Source organism: Protopterus annectens, chromosome 11.part0 (assembly GCF_019279795.1).
Source record: "Protopterus annectens isolate FY-2018-M chromosome 11.part0, PAN1.0, whole genome shotgun sequence".
In the NCBI taxonomy this organism is placed as follows: Eukaryota; Metazoa; Chordata; order Ceratodontiformes; family Protopteridae; genus Protopterus; species Protopterus annectens.
This window is the reverse complement of record NC_056745.1, coordinates 1,525,121,650-1,525,140,361: the sequence shown is the minus strand read 5'-3', so window position 1 is coordinate 1,525,140,361 and position 18,712 is coordinate 1,525,121,650.

Sequence of the window (18,712 nt, the reverse complement as noted above, 5' to 3'; positions counted from 1 at the left end):
AAAAGGCTGTACAAGGGCAAGGAACACTGTGTATCACACACTTACCTCAGGAATGTACAAGGGCACAATGTGTTCTCCAGCTGTTGCCCCCATATATATGGACATGGCCCAACAGTTGGTGTGGGAGTCCATGACATGACTGGGATGATAGCAGTAATGCTAGCGGTAAATAATGATATGCCATTACCTAACAACCCTTCCTGTATCACAGTGGGACAAAGACTGGCATATATGTGGAGGACAGTGGCAGGAACATAGGGCAAAATTTGCATTATTGCTGTTACACACCCTGGAAATTGCTGGTGTTATAGGATTTGTTGCAGCATACCCTTATGCAGGGATACGACATTGAAATACAAATGGATGTAGCCATGTACTGATAGCACTCAACAGACAGAATGCCACAGAAATATTTGGGACAATACCTGTGTGGTCCACAGACAAAACCTAACAGCCAATCACCCTTGAATCATATGGACAGGCCCACGGTTGAGAGCTATGCAGACAGACAACATTCCATGAAAAAGTACCATGTACACAGAAACCCTGTAAGAACAGCAAGATACATTGCACACAACAACACTACTCATGCTGTCTTTAGGACTGGAACCTTACTCAAATGTGGATTTGGCCTGCATCTGCAGGTTCTGCTGTAAGAGGTATTGCTACCTGCTGTCTGTAACTCTGATGTCTACACACAGGAAGGATATCTTCTATACTGTAAAGGTGAAGGGCCAATGACTACAGAAGGCAGCAATTTATAGTACAGGGTTGACATGATAGTGGTTATCTGAAGTACTACACAGCAGGCTGTATGCAATTAGCAACTGGTGGACACTGACTGGTGCAGAGGCCACCACCTGATCATGTGCAATACCAGCAAAAGCATGCTGCTATCTATTCAAACCAGCTCAATCACTCTACTGGAGAGAGTGAGACAGAGAGAGAGAGAGAGAGAGAGAAAAACACTTCAAGAAAGTTCACAAAGCACAGGGTTGTGTTATAGTGGAAACAACATAACAGATATGTGAAACAGATATGCATTTACTGGCATGTAGTATATGGCAAAGAATAATAAGATGTATACTGTGAAAGGATGTATATGTGCCATCATTACATGTTCTTGTAATGATGTTGTGATCAGCAACTGCACTGAACAGTAGTATTAGTCCCTGTGGGCAGTGGGACATACCTGTCAAATGTGTAGACCAGCAGTGAATGGCAAGGATGTGACCCATGATATCTGTGTTCTGTAAATTACTGTGGCCAACTGCTGGTGGGGGTATTAATACCGCCACGATAGACACATGGGTGAGAGACCACACCACCTGCAGGACAGTCATGTTACAGTGTAGCATAGCATGCCCACACTGCCATAGCAGTATAATATGCTTATCTAAAGTTTGTCACCATATATACCCCCATAATGTTAGTCTGTGTTCACATGAGACACCTGTCTGTGTTGCAACAAGGCAGAACAGTTCAGCTGTGAAGTAAAGAGGGCACATGAGTGTCGTCCAGATGTTTGTACACACCCCATATACAGATACATATATGTGATAGATATTCACAGCTGTGTATGTGTACAGTACTTCTGACAGTTATACATTTATATAGGTATATAAACAACACAAAATGATATCTACACATATATGCACATATGTGTATATATATATATATATATATATATATGTGTGTATGTATATATGCATATATATAATATATATATATATATATATATATATAGGCCAACACAAGATAGGTGCACGGAACTAAAATGGTGCACGGATTACAAATAAACATGTAGCCCACATCATATCCAGCACTCCAAAAGATATATCCAAGCCAAGGTGTAAAGAAGTTTATTAGGCTAACCGCCCAACTAAAACACAGACCGGTGGCCGGTTTCGCTCACAGCGTTCTCAGTGTGTATCATTATACAACAAGGACCCGGATTTAAATACACAAACATCTACAGCGTGGCCAGATTTAAAGTTACATTAACATTTAAATTTTCATTAAGTTTTACATATCAGAGTTGCTTATCCGCTCCCCATAATTTATTAATGCGCTTGCAAAAATCATATAAACTGCTGTTTATGTCATATACAATAGTTACAAAAACACCCTCCAAACATTCCTATATAAAATAAATAACCAAAAGCACCAAATTGAAAACTCCCCACTTATATGACAAGGAACTCATGAACAGTCAAATTACATTCAAATAAAGTAAATAAACAAAAAATAATAAACAATAAATAATAAACAAAAAATAACAAACACTAAATACTCTACCCCCAGGAACCACCACCTAATCTCTAAACCTCATGTATTATCCAGTCCCCCTCAAAAACTATGATCAAATAAAGACCAGAGCAAAATTCCTACTCAAATTAATAAATATACATTCACATTATACCTATAACATATACATGAATAAATATATATCTAAGGAATTTATTGTATACAGACAGATATATGTGTGTATGTATGGCGACATATATATATATATATATATATATATATATATATATATATATATATATATATATATATATATGTGTGTATAGATATAAAAATATATATACATGTTAATACATTTTCCCTGCCATGACGTGTGAGAGAACATCACACATCAATACACAACATACCTACACACCAGTACATGGCTGCAAGATGGGGTGTGGAGTGAGGTGTGAAACCCATGTTGGGAACACATTGCAATTGTATGGGAAGATGGGGTATATATGTTGTTTAAGAGTATTAGGCACATATTGGTATGTAGGTCTGGTTGGGTGACAAACAAGACAGCATACTGGACTGATATATAACACATATGGTTCATAGGTTCATAGGTAGGTACTAGGCTATTGGCCCTAGGGCCTATATAAGCCTAGCCAAAAATGTACCCTGGCTTTCGCCACCCAAGAAAATTATTTTCCTGTGCCCCTGTCAAGCAGAACCACAGAAGTGATCCCCGGAGTGAATTTCCTATCTCCCATCCAATCATTAAGATTTTTCTTAAAGAGTGCTAATGTGGAGCTCTGTTTGACATAGATAGCTAGTCTGTTCCAGAGTGTGGAAGTTTCTGGGACATGAATCTATCCCTCCAGTATGTTCTGTTTATTGTGGTGACAGGGTTTAGATCCCTAGAGCATGTAGCTCGGAGGGATTGGGATTTCTTTAAGTGGAGCATGTCCAACAGCTCTGGGTTTGACATAGCTTTGTATGTTAGGCAGATCACCTCTGAGTAGGCGATATGCAATGGAGGAAAGCTGGAGTTTTTTGAGATGGTCTGTGTAGGGCATCTGTTTGAGGCCAGTAATCCTCTTTGTTAGGTATTTCTGTGGCCTTTCCATTTGTTGTAGATGTCTTGTGAGGTACATACCAAAAGGGGCGTTGTACTCTATAATGGGTCTAATGAGTGATGAGTAGATGGGAACAATGACCTTTTTTTTTTTCTGGATGAGAAACCTTTTGTGATGAGGTGAACCACATAGAAGGATTTCCTGCCCACTGTGGTGATGTGATTATCAAAGGAGAGACTACTGTCCACCTGTGTCCCAAAGTCTCTTAGCACATTTTCAGCATTAAGTAGACTACCAGCTATGTGGTAGTTCATGGGTACAGAGTTTTTACCAAAGGGGATGACAATACACTTTTTGGCATTGTGGCTTCAGGCCATGGTGTTGACACTAGGCATCTGTCTCAGTGAGGACCTTTTGTGGTATGTCCACATCATTAGGAGTTTCAGTTATGGCTCCTAGTTTGCAGTTGTCTGCAAAATATGTTAGCCAAAGACCTTCTGTGTTAGCCTGTACTTCAGAGAAGTAGATACCAAACAGGAGAGGACCCAGGACTGAACCCTGTGGTACTCCACTTGTCACTGGTCTGAAGTCGGGTTTGGAGTCTGCTACTTTCACAGTGTGGGTTCTGTCCGTGAGCCAGTTGGCAACCCTTCTTGTAACATAGGGATTTATACCTAGTTTAGTGAGCTTATCTATAATTCCAGAGTGGGGAATGGTGTTGAAAGCCTTGGCGAGATCTAGATAAGCTGTGTGAACCACCTTACCCTCATCTATGGCTTTGGTGACTGCTTCAAAGAAGTCAATCAGGTTTAGGAGACTTGATCTGCCTTTTACAAATCCAAACTGGGTAGGGTCCAGAGTTTGGAGATTACCAATGTCTTTGTTTATGAGTTCCATGATGATACATTCCATGGCCTTGCAGACCAGGCTCGTCAGGCTAATGGGGCGGTAGTTCCCATGGCCCGTCGTGACTCCCCCTTTGTGGAGTGGGATAACCGTTGTGGTGCACCATTCAGTGGGCACAAAGCTTGAGGTGAGGCTATGACTGAACATGGTACTTAGGTAGCGTGCCAGTTCATTCTGTAGTTTGTGTAGAATGCAGCCTGGGATATTGTCAGGTCCCATGGATGCTGTGTTTTTGGCTTTGGAGAGTGTGTTTTTTACCTGTGCATCCATGATTACAGGAGCTTTGCATTCTTCCGGTATAAAGATGGGCCCTCTAGGGGTTGAGAGGGGGTTAAAGTTAGCACTGAACATATCTGCCAGGATGTTGGCAATATCAGTTGGTTCTGTATATTTAGTGCCATTGTGCTGTAACTCAGAGCAGATCTTAGTGTTACCATTGAGATTCTTGACATAGCTATAGAATGCTTTGTGGTTGTCTTTAGAGTCAGTGGCAATTTTGTTTTCGTAACTAGCTTTGGAGGATTTTATGAATGATCTCAGCTTCTTCCTGAGGTTGACCAGGAAGTTCCTCCAGTCATGGGATTTTACTCTTTTTTGCAAGTTTCTTTCTTCTGTTGTAGAGTTTGTTTATGGCAGAGGACCACCAGATTGGCTTCCTTTTCTTGGAAGATAGCATCTTGGTTCGATTAGGGATAGCATGATCCATGCACTCGTTTAAGTGCTTATAAAGTGCATTTGTGTAGGATTCAGCAGTCGTACCTCTATTGTCCGTCTGCATGGCTGTCATGAAGTTTGCCACTTCTGTCTAAAGAAGTGTGAAGTTGGCTTTGGAGAAGTTTTTATGGTGGTTTCCCTAATTGGGGGTGGTAGCGGGATGTGGATGTCTAGGGTGATTAGCTTGTGGTTGGATCTGACCAACGAGGAATTGACCTCTGGTGTGGAACACCGGTTGCCCATGTTGGTAATGACCAGGTCTAGGATATTGCTGCCCCTGGTGGGGGTGTGAATAAGTTGATCCAAGGTGTTGGAATTTATGAATTCCAGAAAACGCTGAGCAAAAGAGTTGGTACACAAGTAGTTTTTCCAGTTAATGGTGGGGTAGTTGAAATCACCCATTATTAGGGTGTTAGGTTGCACCCTAATACTTTCCAGTGTATCAAGAAATGAAGAGTGGGAATCCTGGGGCATGGTGGGGGGTCTTTAGCAAGCTACAATTTGGATTGCAGTCTTGCCCAGTGTTAGTTGTACTTGGATAATCTCGGATGCATTATGCTGTGCAACTAGACTGGAGGTGTGGATATCCTTAATGAATATGGACACGCCTCCACCTTTATTGCTTCATTCTGGGTTAGGTGGCCGAAAGGTGTAGTATGAATTATAGCCTGGTAATGCAGGGGTGCTCTCTGGAGCTTTGAACCAGGTCTCTGTCACTGCACAGATGTCGATGTTCTCCATTTTAAGGAGTGCCTCGAGTGAGTGCATTTTGAGGTTTAGACTTCTAGCATTGAGTAGCATTACCCTCAGATTTTGCTTGCTTGTACCTGTTATGGTGGTGAATTTGTCATTTGAAACTTGCCTAAAAAAGGCATTATAGGGGTGGCAAGAGCCTTAGCCAGTATCAGGAATCCCAAGGGTGACAGGTGCAAGCCGTCTCTGGCAAAGCATTGTGGTCTATCGATCATGTCATCCCAGGCAGACAAATATTGGATCCCCTTAGAATGTCACCAGAAGCTTAGCCAATTGTTGAAGTCAATCATTTTGTCCTTGTACTGTAGCATCATTCTGGGTGATGGCAGGATGCTACTCAGGGCCAGGGTCATACTTGCCTGGGCTACAAGATCGGAGAGCTCCTCCATGTCTCTTTTCATGTAGTCCAGGGAGGTACACTGTGGACCAGTAGTTACATTTGGAATGTGGAGGCCATTGAGCCCCCACATGGGAACAAAGGAAACATGGTGCCCACCCATGGACAGTCACAACAGCATCTACATGGACGTAAAGGTGGCTTGGCTGTGTACTGGGCAGGAGGGACATGCATGTCGAACCTTGCATGTGTGTACTGCATGCCTCCAGGTGATGTAGCACATACCCCATTTCACTGTGGACCTCCTTATCTCCAATACCCATGACCTACCTGGGTGACAGGCACATGTCTGTGTGTGCTCCATGGGGGGGACACCTTCCATTGAGATGATTCCACATGAAAGTAGTGATGGAACAGTAGAAAATGAGGTTCTATGTTGGGCCATGAATGTGATGTGGACTGGTAACATGTGCACATTAGGTTGGAGTGGTGTTCCTGCTGGGAAATAACCCCTACACATACTGGTGTGTAACTGTCATGGAACATATGTGGATTGTAATAGTCCACACAATCCCAGCACATGTCCAACAGCATGCATAGAAATCCCCATTACTATAGAATGGCAGATGTGTAGCAATCACATAGCAGGCCAACCACATACATATGTGGAAACCTAGTGGCAGTGACAATGGCATGCAGGTGAAATACCGTGTAACAGCCCTGCAACTCTAGTGTCCCCACAGGGAGGATGTCTATAACCATATAGCAGAAGGTGTTGTACAATACAATATATGGCCCAATGGTACACATACCAGACACATACCAGTAGAGTAGTGTGAACATTATGTTGGAGCTGATATGGTGGTGGGAGACTGATATGTGTATTGTATTATGGTAAACTTGACATATGAGTTGCTCAGACATATTTCCATCATTATATCTTTCAGGGAGTATGGCACACCCGAGAAACTCTGCATAGAGTGCCGCTGAGGAGGAGATTATCATCACCAACATGATCCACAACTATCAGCTGCTCTTCTCACGGACAAGCATTGACCAGCAGGAGAGAACAGCCATGTGGATTAATGTGGTCCGCAGGGTAAATGAGGTGGGGTTGCACAGCTGAACCTATGAGCATGTCCACCACCATTGTAATGACCTGCTCTGGCAAGTACAACGTCATGCCGCTGCCATGCGGGGTGACCTCCTTGCAACAGGGATGGGGTCATAACATCCATCCCCCTCTCACCAGAGTGGAGGAGCTGCTCATCAGCCTGGTAGCACCTGCCCACCCGCAAGAGCTCCAGACATATACGGTCATGGAGGTGGGTGCTACTCACACACCATGCATTGAGCATGCAGGTAAGATAACAGGGCATATCAGTAGACTACTGTATTGTACTCATCTGTACAGGTAGAACATGCATGTGTGAGATGTGAGGTATGTTGCTGTGTAGTACAATAAGCAGTAATGCATAAACTGTAGTACTGTGGACTTCAGCTATTATTGTACTGTAATATTGCAGCCACCCTGTAGCAATGCCACAGCTGTGGCCACTGACATTAACTCTATCCCATGTCATTGTAGGTACCTCTGGGATACCAACGAGGCAGCAGCCGGATGTCGAGTATGGTTTAAGGTTATGCTTGGCAATTCACTGTGCATGTCATAGCTAAGGTGTAGGCCATGTACACATCTAACACACCTACCCATAATGCATGCTGTACATGTGCACTGACACAGCACACACCTCACTAATAGGATTACAAGCCTCAAACACATGCAATACACAGTCCATCTCAGACAACTGTGGCTACACTTCAGTGCACATTGCCCAGGCACAGCTGACATCTGCCCAACATACACAGCTATATCATACACAGAGCAGTTGAACATGCTACATATAACAACATCCCACTCCCTCTGATAACACACGCTCAAGGGTCCTAAACCTAATCACCACATTACACAGAACATACTGGAGGGATAGGGCCCTGTCCTGGGGAATCACCACACTCTGGAACAGACTACCCATACATGTCAGGCAATGCTACTCATTGTTCCTCTTGACAGAAACACTTGGTAATTGGATGGGGAATGGAGAATGCACCCTGGGTAGCATATGTGTGCCACAGTCTGACAAGGGCACAGGGGAATAACATTAGTGGGTGGTGCATGGCAGGGAACCCCTGTGCCTAGGCTTACGTAGGCCCCAGGACCAATAGAACAGTACTCACCTATGAACCTCTGTGTACCACAGGCAACAGCAGCCAGGGCCCAATCATGGTCAATAATGGTCTCTACCCTCACCATAGGTACAATACAATGTCTCTGTGGTTGGTCTAATGGTAATCTACCACTCATACATGCACCACTGATGATGACTTATGTGAATACATATCAAGCAGTCACTAAACACATGTGTAAACATGTGATCCAGGAACACACAGGCTGTGAGCAGCAGCTGAAACACACCTGACACACAGAGACTCATCCTGCAGTGTTGTGCACACCCGTGAGGTATGGTGCACAGTACATGCCAGAGTGCTGAATGGATGCACAGCAATGCTGTGGACATGGGTGCAGTGGGTTCCAGAGGGAGGGCCATCACCTACAAACAGAAGCCATGCATCACAGCCATGTATAATGTTGGTAACGGGGATTGACTACAATTGCACCACATGCTGTTCAGCCCCACATGTCCTGCATGCTGACATGTGTGTAATTACAGGTATGTGTGTGATACTGTACTGCACCATTGCCTGCTATTGTGTGTGTTATGGGGTTGTGGGAGCTGTCTGTAGGTGCTGTCTGGTGTAGTGGAATGGGTTGCCATGTATGTTGACTGCATGTGCGTATGTCTGTGTGTGTGGCCATGTCTGCACATGTGTGTGTGTGTGTGTGTGTGTGTGTGTGTGTGTGTGTGTGTGTGTGTGTGTGTGTGTGTGTGTGTGTGTGTGTATTTACTGCTTAGTGATGTTGTACATGTCTTACTGTCTGTTCCCTGTTTTCCCCTCACAGGTGGCAAGGTGGGGCTGGGTCTCCCCCGCAGGGAATCTGATATCACTGATAGAGGCAGTGACCATGAAGATATGTTTGTTGAGGTACAGAAAGGGTCATCAGGGGCTGCAGCTGGGCCACCATTTGACAACCCACGCATATCCACACCATCCACGTACACTGTCAGACTGCCTCTACAAACCACATCACCATTGGCCCTAGCTGAGGGACAGCCTACAGTTGGCATGGACCAGGACAGTGTGGTATCTATGGCACATGTGTCAGGAAGATTTCTGGTGAGGTATCACATAGGCAGATGTGCAGGGGTGCTCGTAGCAGCACTCCTGGTCATCATGCACCTGGCAGACATGCAATCCCTATTTCAACCACACACATGTTCCAGACTATCATGGAGGCACAGGCATGAATGGAACGGTACACCAGGCAGGGTCTAAGGGTGCAGAGGACTCATCACACCTCTTTAACTGACAGCATCCGTGACCTAGCAGGTGCCATCCATAATTACACCAAGGTCATGGATAGACGGTGGGGTGACACATTGAAACTCATCCAAAATGTCATGTCCATGCTTCAGGACAGGGCGGTATGGCTGCGACGACCATGCGGACATATGCCAGCAACACCAGCAGCTGGAGGTCACCGTAGACATCAGAACAGTCACAGCCACTCCTGTAGTAGCAGTACCAGCCCCAGCACTGTCAGGTAGGCTGTCCACAACCCTTCAGAGCAGACCACGTGCATGTGGCCCTGACCAGTCCCAGGAGGGATCTGGATCCAGTGGATTTCTGTTAAACTTGGGGGACAGTACTCGGTCTGGCTCTGTACCTGATACTGCCTGTAGCATCCCTGCTAGGCACAAGTCCCATGTCCATGGCCAGAGATGGTGAACTGCAAATTTTGCCAGGTACAGTCTGCAGCTGTCCCATAATTCTCTGTATGGAGCAGCCACATGGAGGAACTGTGTGCATGCAAACACAAACACATAAACTATGAACCTAGAGCAACCACATACCTGCACAAATGACATCACCAGTGGCCCATAACAATACTCAGCCCCCTCACACACACACATGTTGTCAAATGTATGGCTCAGCCCAGGCCTCTGGCAAACCAACAACACATCCTGTGTATATGATGATACCTGTGCCACTGTCTGACATTCATAACTTCAATGCATGGACAGGCTAACATGGTTCTGATGCACAGGGGGACTGTACAACAATGTAGCAATGGAATGATGTGTAGCATATTGTCAGCAGTAAAGTGAAATGCTAACATCTTGAAAGGTGTAGCTGTGCAGCCATGATGCATACTAGCTTTAATTAACAATGTTGTATTGTTGTCACCAGTATCTGTTCAGATTGTGTTGTGTTTGCCCATGTGCCACATGGCTGATGGGTGTAGTGGTGTCAGCAGGCCTTCTACAGTGGACACCAGTAAGTGTAGTGGGTGGTACACATGCCATGGCTGGGCACAACACACTGTGCCTTTGGTTAGGATGCAGTACGGGTACAGGACTGTACACATGGAGGTATGTCCCCATGCAGGTAACACATCTGTTGCACATGTAATCCCACCAAGACAGCATAGGCACAACCACACAGTGGTATATATGCAGTCTGCAATGTGGATGGCATTGAACATGGTAACAGCAGGGTGTATGTCCCTCTCCCCACTCTACTGTGATCCTCACCTACGTAACATGTGTGTGCCAATGCCAGTGGCATAGCCCTACCCATAACAGGGTGTGAGGCACTGAACTACTGTGAATGGTGTAGACAACAACTAACAACCTGATTACATACACTGTACAGTATTACAGGCAGCTATGTGGGGGGATAGATGCAACAATATCTGCAATTATGGCATTTGTGTCCACAACAGCCACACCCAGTGAGTTATAGTAACCCCAGTAGTGCTGCTTACCTCAACAGTGTGGGGGAGGGCATTGACACATCTATGACCTGTGAAGGACTGTATGCCCATGGGATGGCACATGTGGTATGTTGGCATATGCCAAGCAGTCCTGGTGGAAACATATCCTATGAATGGATGTAGATCCCGTAGCAACTACACACATTCCTACAAGTGAGATGGTGTACAAAAGCCTGCTATGATGTACATATGCATTATGCACCTCCTAACCCTTATCTACACCTGTCACGATTGGGTTGAGGAGGTATACCGGGTTCAGGTTGTATTCTCTGCCTTTGACAAGTCCAACATTGGCAGGGTCCTGTATGTTGAGATAATCAGTGACATTGGCCATGGGTTCATTGCTGGTATGTTCCATGTCCCTGCAGACCACAGTCATCAAGCTACCGAGTGGTAGTTCCCAGCTGACATGGTAGGCTTGTGGATGCCCTTGCTAACATTGGTGAAGCCATTGTCAGGTGTAGGGCTGTTTGATTGTATGAGGGATCCCAGCTACTTTCTGCACCTGCCCATGAGGTTCCACCAACCATGACATGTCACTTGACTGTACTGCATGATATGTTAGTAATGCCATCCTTACATCCTACAGGTGGGATGGAGTACTGTTAACATGTACTGCCCTTGTCGTGTAGGGTCCTGCTTATGGGATCTGCTAAGGTTGGTATTGTATTGCAGGCCAGATGTATTTGGCTGGGGGGGGGATACCTATCCATGCCAGATGTATGTTGTTTGGGTCTCACAGACCCATCAATGGTGCATGTGGACATATATGTTATGGTTACGTTCCCAGTTCCATTTACAGATGTATGTCCATATATGCCTATATTGATATATATGTGTTCACCTTTGACTGGGGGACAATCATTCCTTTGAATGGCCCTTTCTACAAACAGAAATGACTAACCCGTTGTTTCTTACTGCACCACAGTTAAGAGAAATGCAGTTCTACAGGCACCTTCGCTGACACTCGAACTGCAAGTTGGAATACATATCGTAATGGCGGGGAGCATGACCCCCTGCACCCCCCTCTGGGTTGCCAAGCCCCACACAACCACCCTACTGGGATATACCAACTCCTAGTGTGCACTACAGTGGGGAAAGGCAATTATTTCCGATCCCCAGTAAAGTGGCATCCGCAACCAAATTGCCTAATCTGCAATGAGCGAATGCATACTGACATTAGCACATTGCACATTCTATGCATGTATTGCAAGATTGTGCAATGTTGGGAACATACTTTAGGCCTACCAGCCTCTGGACACATGGATTTCTCTCTTTGAAAGGTGAGCCATATATATGCTGAGATATTTGCATTCCTAGTGCTGTCTATATGTGAACATGTGGATATATACAAATATATTGTAGAATAAAGACGTTGCAGAGTTCCACAACAGATTTACCTTTTATTAAACAAAAAGAAGTAAGCGCTTTCGCGATCTACCCAGATCACTTCTTCAGACTGTATTACAATGTCAAACTATCTAACCAAGCATTAATTAGTTATAATTACCTACTTAAAGCTGTAAGTAATTTACATAAAGATTCCTTTCAGTAAAAACTTTTTTAAAAAACCAACACTTCTTATTAGCCATTGACATTACATTGTATCAGGTTCTATCTTAAAAAACAACACAGATTATATAATATTATACATAAGAATATAAAAAATGTATGCAAATATATATGTATAAAAAATATAAAGATAAATGTATACTTATGAAAAATTAATAAAGCATGTCTATAAAATGCATGTATATTCATATTGTTATAATAAAACCTCCTAGCAAAGTCTTGACCATCTTGACAGACAAAAATTAAATTATTTAATATACGCTTGAATTCAATTGGGAGGAATATAGACCTAGGGCAAGGGCAATATACTGCATAATAAAGCATGGATATATTTAAACAATTTTATGCAAGGGCATCTACATGGTGGAATACATTCCCTGTAGTGTTGTATACCTGGGCTGGATGGTATGTATATGGACACATCATGATTATGCATATCTGCCATGCCTTAGTGGTAAATCACTTTGTGTATAATGTGCAGGGTCCTGGTTACGAGCCTTGCAGGACCTGTTTATTTTGTTGCTGGGCAGAACACACATACCTGCTTACAACTGCTTTACGGTGCCTTAATCACTCTCTATCCAATGAGACGTGTTCTGCTCAGCAACAAATTAAACAACTCTGGCAAGGCTCAAAACAAGGACCTTATACACTCTAGACAAACCAATGTACCACTAAGCCATGACAGGTACACAGATAGTCAATATTTCAAAAACATATCAGCCAGTCCTGTCATGCAACAGTGCAAAGAATGTTTACCAACATCTAGATGTCTGCGTGTGTAACTATAGTGCAACCTTAACAGATACAACATACCCATGTATGAATAGATACACATGTATTCAAATATATATGTTGTTTTACTACCTCTATATACATATATATCACTGTCTATGCACATATACCTATATATATGTTAGCAGATAAATATATCTATATAGGTATATATGGCCATACATCTGTAGATATTGCAGATTTACAAATACACCAATGTCCACATGCACCGTTAATGGGGTTGAGAGGCCCCACAAACTATACATCTTGTATGAATAGGCATCCCACCACAGCCAGACACATGCACCCTGCAATACACTACTAAGTACAGTCCACCTCCCACAGGACATGTAATATGTGGAAGCCGTCTATGTCCCCAGGATACAGATACACATACACATATATACTGATACAGATATATATATATATATATATATATATATATATATATATATATATATATATATATATATATATATATATATATATATATATATATACATATATATATATATACATGTGACTACACATACACACGCAGATATATGTACAGTCAGATACATATGTAGGAGGTGCACACAATATTGAGCAGCCAGTATGCCTACAGTTAACACCTGGACAATGTATGGGCTAAACATACAAATGTCAATCATTGCCTGCAACATATACCCATAGAAAGGTCATAGTAAAGACACAACACACAGGTTTGTAGAAATGGCACTCCTTTAATTGTGTACCATAATGGTCCTATATGCCATATCATATAGCTGTTCAAATACTGACAACCATATAAACAGAGTACTGCAACTGTGAAACAGTTACACTTATACAGTAGTCTGGAAAGGTTCACAACTCTTGCAGTCCAAGCCAAGCCCTTCAGAATATACAGTAGTGCTGACAGACTGGGCCACAGGGTACCACACAATCAACAGTATGTACTGCAGGTGTGTAGCTTATCAGCCTCTAACTACACTCTGTACAATCTCTGTAGGAGGTAATGACATTTTGTAATACAATGGGTTGTACCCGGAACATATCAAGGCATAAAGCACAGAACATTCTGTATTGTAAGGGGCCATAGGCTTGCAGTACCCCAAGCCATGTTAGTAATTACAATATAGGTGGAGTATATGGTACTGTACTTCCACATACCTTGTGGCAGCTCACCCCTGATACCCCCATATTTGTAGCAGCCTAGGTCATTTATGGTGCTCCCCACCTGGACTCAATAATACAAGACCATATACCACCGTTACATACACTGGCCTCTGCAGTGCATAAGGGCGCACATGTGCTGTGTAGATGACGCCCACACATATATGGCCCAGCTCCAGTGTATGTGCGGGGGATACAACAGCAGTGTACTAATGGCAGCAATGACAGTGTGATATACTCACAGCCCACTACAGAACAACCCCCAACAGCATGACATATGTGCAAAGCTTGGTATGTAGATGGAGGACAGAGGCTGGAACACAGGCACATATGTGGAACACTGTTGCCATACACTAAGCAAGGTGCCGGTGTTACAGGATAGTCTGCAACATACCCTTAGTCAGGGAATTGAGGTTATAGACATGGATGTAGCCATGTACTGGTAGCACGCAACATACACACTGCCATTGTCATATCTGATACACGGCTTGTGTGGTGGATGGGCAACACATGATTGGCATACATCTGCCCAGCAAGAGGTAGGCCCACAGTAGCGAACTATGCAGGCAGACTGCATTCCAAGGTACACTACTATGCACACACACGCACACACACACACACACACACACACACACACACACACACACACACACACACACACACACACACACACACACACACACACACACACACACCCTGTAACACCAGTACTATGCGAAGCATTACACAACTATACCTACAGTCTGTCTGTAGTTCCTGAACCTCCTACAAATGGTTCTGCTCTGAGTGTGCATGTTCTCCACTGAGAGGTATTGCTACCTGCTGCCTGTATCACTAATGTCCACACACAGGATGGATGTCCGTCACACAGGAAATGTGAAGGGACCACAGCCACATGCTATAGGGATTTATAGTGGGTGCTTGCCATGACAGTGGTAATTCAATGTACTACACATGTCATTAGATATATATATGGCTATCTGAATAGGTATATGTACATATATTTCCACCATATGTCCTGGACATGGAGTGTAGCCATACCCCAGTCCCTACAGTCCCAATGTCATAGTGCAAGGGGATGTCAGGTATGCATAGCAGGTATATTACTAGACTTTTGCTACTGTCATTGGGATTGTCTTCACAGACATGGTGTGTGCAGATGCATAAATCTGCTTATAACATGTGTGTCATTGGCTACTAACAGACATACTATGAACATCATTGTAAAGTACCGCTGCTAGCATGTAATGCCCCTGTGGAGAGCAGCAGAGATATTGGCCACTTTATATGGAACTGCAGACACACCCTGTACAGTCCAGAGATATACACATATTCCCTTAGTGCACCACGTGTACCAGGTCTGACAATATGGATGTAGACAACCATGTAGATGGGTGTAGCACATAACAACTTATATACATTTGGTACCATAGGTGTAGGAGTCACACACTCCTGTCTGGCCTGACGCATAATGACTGCTGCTACAGGGAAGCCATGGACAAATACTGCCCACAAGATATTGACATACATCTGTATACCATCCCACTGGTCTGTCTCACATACATTATGTTTAAAGGAGGCCCAGCAGCAGTACATCTGGCAAGTATCTGCACATGACATCCCACTGGTTAAGTACACTATGCTGCTAGGCATGTAACAATGCACTGTGCAGGCTACAGGCAGACTGGCTCAACACTGGCCTACATCTTGTATGGGGGAATGAACATGTACTTGCATATATAGCAGGCACAACAGCCATGTCACAGCACAGGGTAAGATACACCTGTGTGACAGTGCATTACCACAACCAATGTGAACACAGCCACAGCCACATATGGTAGGTTAGCATAATATTACAGTATATGGACGATCTGTTCTACACCATCCTCATAAGTGCCAGTCACAGAATCTCCCTAGATATACTGGGCTGCTACACAGTTTGGTCTGATGGCTGTCTGTGGTATGGAACATGTGTGTGTATGGCTCTACAAATGTGTATGGCGAAATGGTACCATACAGTGGGACGTCATGTAACATCTGATAGACGGGGAGCTAGGACAATGACATCTACCACAGTCTGTACACAGGCTAAAGTACATATTAAAAATACACACACTGCTGACATTTACCATCACTGCACTGACCTCCATACTGTACAAACATCCACAAAATGTCCAGCTTATGTCATGAAATATAAGCCCTACTGTACATGACATGTGTAGCAATCTGATATATCATTGGCTTGTTATCAGATATGATGACGCTATTTATGGCATACAGCACATATGCACCAATTCATGCACGTCATATGTACAAACACTGACAGTGGTGTGGCTGACAGCACATACACAGGGCCAGTATAGACATGTTGCTGAAATAACCTTGTATATTTTCCATTGTAACGGTGTTTGTCACAACATATGTCCTATGAGGGATATGAAGTCAGTCACTGTCACGGCCTTCACCATCTACAGACTGTAATCCTCACACTACCGTCTGCATTCCACAGAGAGATGCACTGTGGATAACACTTGAAACCATAGGCACAACACTGTCCAGTCTGCAGATGACCCTGCAGCTGGGGATTCCTCATATACATGGAAATGACATGGCAGGTATTACTAGATTTACGACAGGCATATCCAGACAAACACTATTAAACCAAAATTACTCCAAATGCAGTATAGCAGCACTTAGAGTCTGTAGTCAGGTCAGGCACATCCCCCTCCTGTTTGTTGCCCTCTTTCCACAGTTTATGTTGTTGGAGGTGAATCCTCAATCCATCTGAGATGATGTTTGCCAAATAACATATCTAGTTCCTGCTCACAGTGCCTGAAAAGGCCCAACACCACCATGAGGTTCCAAGTTATTGGAATGTGTTTCCATGCAATTGGCTATGGGGTTGTTACCACAGCTGTGCCACATGCAATCAGCTGTGGGAGGGCTGTAATTTGTGCAGAGGCCATCAGCTCATCATGAGCATCACATAAAATACATGTGCTGCTGCCTAAGCAAGGCAGGTGTGGGTCTTCCCATCCACCAGAGAGGGGGTGGGGGAGGCAGACAGAGGCAAATACATGTCAGGGAGGGGTGGGAGTGCAAATCTGAAGCATTTTTATGTCACACACCTACCAGCATAGGGTATAATACCCCTGACAACTATGTAGTGCTATCATAGTTCGAAACAGTTATTGGATGCACCACATGGGTTACCTGATGTGGAGCACTCCGAACATATATGTGAGGGTGAGTGACATCTACAACAGGGATACAGTAAGATATACGATTGGTGTCGTACACGTGCCTGTCTGCATGAACAGGTGCCAGCGTCAACACAGGCATATTCATACAGGGACGCACACACATTGACACACTTGGCAGGGCCAGGAGTGCAACTCATCACTAGTGGGATTGTCACAACACATCAATGTGCAGGTATCACATGCACCACATGGGTCATACAGAGGCCATATGGGCAAAGAGTATGAGGAGATGTCACGTCACACATCAGACAGCATGCTTCAGTATGCCCTGGGGGGGTGTAGTGAGTGTGGATCTGGACATATGCACCATACAACACACGCACACAAACACACAAAGTGCCAGTTCTGACATGCATGGCTGCATGTTTACACGGGTGTGTGGTGATCACCTGTGCAAGCAGGCTGTACAAGGATAGGTGATGGGTATACCTTGGCATCAGGCCACATGACAATGGTCTGCATTGTGGCTCAGGCCTGTAGTTACTGCATTTGCCCACACAGGTGGGTATTGCATCCCCCATCCAGTCACCTGGGTGACTATTGTGTGTGGCCAATTCTGTACACCACATGCCATGTATGTGTTCCTTAGTCCATGACATGGATGTTGTCTGGGATGTGCACCCCTAACACATACATGTACAGTGACATGTGGAACTGTACTTGGAGTGTCAGGCCCATGTTGTGAACACAGATTATCATCGGATGTGCCAGTCTTGCTCACCTGTGGCAGGAACTGGTACTGGGCAGTAGGTTTACCCTTCACTTTCATTGATGGCATGCCAACAGCATTCCCTGATATCAGTGTCATCTGTCCATACAGGACATGTTGTCAGGCATGGTATGTCCATTGTGAGTCACATGTGAAGGCACCACATGTGGTGCAGGTGCCCATTGGGGAACATGGTAGAGGTGCACTGTCTGCATGTACATGCATATTGGACAGATGGGCAGGGTGACATGCCCTCTGTAG